Source organism: Dioscorea cayenensis, chromosome 1 (assembly GCF_009730915.1).
Source record: "Dioscorea cayenensis subsp. rotundata cultivar TDr96_F1 chromosome 1, TDr96_F1_v2_PseudoChromosome.rev07_lg8_w22 25.fasta, whole genome shotgun sequence".
Classification (NCBI taxonomy): domain Eukaryota; kingdom Viridiplantae; phylum Streptophyta; class Magnoliopsida; order Dioscoreales; family Dioscoreaceae; genus Dioscorea; species Dioscorea cayenensis.
The window spans coordinates 6,496,512-6,500,179 of NC_052471.1; the positions used below are offsets into that span (position 1 = coordinate 6,496,512).

Sequence of the window (3,668 nt, forward strand, 5' to 3'; positions counted from 1 at the left end):
TCTCAGTAGTGAGCTTTTCTTGGATCTCTTGACCACTCCTAAAAGTGATCGCCTTTACATGCTCCCTTGGGTTGGTCTCCGTGTTGCTTGGCCGGCTTCCTTGGGGCCTCAACACTAATGACTTCACTATTTGTCCCACCTGATTCTCCAAATTATGTAAGGAAATAGTGTGATGGCAGAGTGTTGCCTCTATATTTTGGAACTTGTGTCGGTTAACTGAATGAACTTTGACAAAACCCTTTTTAACTTTGAAACTCTCTATGGAATCAAAGGTTTTTGCTGAAATCCTAGTGGGGCAGCGGGCTTTTGCTGCCCTTGGTTACCCATGAGAGATTTCGGTGGTTCCTCCATCCTTCATTGTAGGTATTGCTATAAGTGTTGCCTTGTCCTCTTCTCGCATTGCCCACAAAGTCTACTTGTTCACTTTGGGATGAAATAGTAATTGAGATAGGACAATCAGATGAAAGATGTGAACCCCACAACCATCGCAATTTGTGATCGCTGGCACTCTTAGTGAGTTTAGAGTGCCCAATTTCTCGCTCAATGCCTTAACTTGGGCTGATAAGGATGTAACCACATCAATATCATGAATCTCGGCCACTTACTTCTTCTTTCTTGCATTCCATTGATAGCTATTCAAGCCCATTTCTTCAATCAACTATTAGGCCTCCTCTAGGATCTTGTTTCCTAATGTTCCTCCAACGGCTGCATCAAGTAGCAGTTTAGTGCTTGGATTCAACCCATTATAGAATGTGTGAATGATCATAAACTCGGGGAATCCATGTTATGGACACTTTTGCAAGAGATCCTTGAATCATTCCCATGTCTTAAATAATAATTCTATCTCCATCTGAACATATGAAGAGATCTCATTTTGAAGCTTTGTTGATTTCCTAGAAGGAAATACCTTGCAAGGATAGATTCTACCATTTCATTACATGTTGTGATTGAAGCTCTTGACAATGCCCCAGCAACAGTGCTAAAAACTTGACACACCAATTTGCATGCGTTTACTACAAGTGCACGGGTGTCAAAGTAATAAAATACCTAATGAGTCGGTGATATGTTCTCGTGTATTAGTAATATGAAGTATTCTTTTCTTACAATGAGAATTACTTTTCTTAGATTTTATCGCTTATACATTTGTATTTGTGTTACTTTTGTGCATATAGTATTGTGGAGATGAGTATAGAAGAAAGAAGCCAAAGTAGATCGTGGAGGCACTTTGTTGATGAAATCTTGGAGTGAACAAACGTGAAGACACAAGTTGTGATCTATGACACAAGAGTGTGTTCTAACCTCCATTATTATCAAGCTGATACATGTTTTGGAGGGGCATAAAGATAGTCATATTCACGTGTTCCAACTTGTGCAAAGCTAGCAAGATCGTTGTCAAATGTGATTGTTATTAAAGAAGGAGCATGATCTACCACATGAATGTGTGCTCATTCATGTGGCCACGATAAAGAGTGTGGATTCGGGAGCATTTTAGAGGAGTACTGCAGTAGTCTACTATAGAAAAGCACTGTAGCAAATTACTGTATGGATTATTGTTTATAGGCCGCAGAAAACTGAATTTCCAGAAATCCACACGAGCATGTGGAAATTCCACATGCCCGTGTGGATACCCGATTCCCTAATCCTGTTTAGGGTTTAGGGAGGCTTTGGCAAGGTTTTTAGAGTAGTTCTACAGCCTTCGACACCGCATTCCTTTGGAAAAGAGTTATTGGGGAAGTTTTCATCGGCATCGATTCGGCGAGGTGTGCCCTAGGCTTAACGAGGGAATCTTTGAAGAAGACGAGGCTACTCCACAGGACAATCGACACAAACACCAAAGGGGTTTTCTTCATGGATTGCATATCTTTACTTTTGATTTCATTATTGACTTTATTGTGCACCATGGAGTTAAACCCCTAGAGGGTGCTTGGACTTGAAACCCTAAGATGTTATTATTTCATTGACATTTTATTATGCTTTCTTTAATTGATGTTTTTAATTGAGTTCCAATCTTGAATGCTTGTTGAATTGATTTTCCCTTAAAGTGACACTAGGGTTGATAATCCATCTTGGTAACCTTTGTGGATGAGTGACACACCATGAGCGTTAGACAATGCTAGATTGGAGAGGATTTAAGAGGATGAGTCGAGAGGTAGTGGAACGTCCCCTTTCCCCTCTGTTGTGATTTATCCTACTCCACATTCTAATTGTTTATTGCGGTCACAATAGAGTGAAGTGCTAAGAGACAAACTCTGTTGGGGCTTTGTTGCGTGAGCAACAGAGTGAAGTGTTGAAATAATCCTAGATATCTGGGGCTTAATTGTGACTAGGGGTCTTTCGCTTGGACCAAAGGGTTAGATCTATATTAGGGAATAGGGTTTATCACTTGGAGTCCCTAGAGCTTTATGTAACTTTGCTCAATGTGAGGTGTTGCGCCTGAGTGATTTCTCGGCTGGGACATAGTGTAGAGTTAGTCGTGGTTGACCTCAGGTTTGGGACCATGTATTTTAGGATTTCCATGACTCATGAAGCATCAGTTAAGAGACATAATGATTGGTCTTGCACTCGAAATAATTATCCTAAGGTGAGCAATGTCCAGGTGCCCCACTTACTGTTGATTGCCTCACCTATCTTTTATTTGTGCCTCCTCCCTTTTTTCTTATTTCTATTTGCATTGATTTTATTCACTTCACCATCAATTCATCTTTATTCTAGTTAAATAGCAATCTTTAAGTTTCTGATCATTATTCCCTGTGGATACGACTACCCACTCACCGTGGTATTATTACTTTGACAAATCCGTGCACTTGCGGTCAACACGCAAAGGGTGTTGTCAGTCGGGTAGTCGAATCCACATGAAACGGAAGTATTAGTAGTAACTACTTCTCAGTTATCAAGTCAAAATCAAGATTTTGGTGAAATGAACTCAATCGCGAGAATATGAATATCGCAAGCTTGCAAGGAAGAGTAAAAATAAGGGAAGTCTTAATGAATAAAGATGAGGTACCCAGCTAATGCTCCCTCTAGGATCTAACATGAAGCACACGATTTACCATATGTTTCTAAACCAAGTTAATTTAGTTGAGGTAATCTAAGAATAATCAGTCCCTGCCTTTAGGCCACCGATACTACTCCTCTACAATGTCTTGGTGGAGAAATTGCTCAATCTCACACCTTACACCACATATGACTGCAATAGACTCTAGGGATTCCTAAGAGTATAACTGATTCCTAAGGATAGACCTAACCCTACTTCTAGGTGAAAGATCCCTAACCCCTACAAGGTCCCAGCGGAGAAATTCTCAAACTCATGCCTCACACCAAATATGGTTGCATAAAGCCTAGGGAATACGGAGATAGGATGCACTCATTGGAGGGGAAAAGGGACACTCTACTATCTCATGACTCGCCCTCTCAACCCTCTTCAATGTTGGAGTTCTAACCCTAATGGAGACCTCTCTCTCACCAAGGTAATTTATCATGTTATACAAATCAATCACAAGGATTAATACGACATGCAAGCAATAAGAAAACAAGATTAAAACTCAATTAAACTCGGATTCAATAGAAAACATAAAGTAAACCAATACAAAGATATGATCTTAGGGTTCAAATGGCCAAATACCTACTAGGGCTTAGCCCTCCATAGTCCAAATTTTACTACAGTACTC

The 3,668-nt window shown here is 40.2% G+C and overlaps 1 non-coding gene across 1 annotated transcript; it reads left to right on the plus strand.

Annotated features, from left to right (window-relative positions):
• Positions 1–776: 776 nt before the first annotated feature.
• On the plus strand, positions 777–883 carry LOC120268152. The gene has a single exon (XR_005538827.1). It is a non-coding gene; the product is annotated as a small nucleolar RNA R71 (small nucleolar RNA).
• Positions 884–3,668: the final 2,785 nt, after the last annotated feature.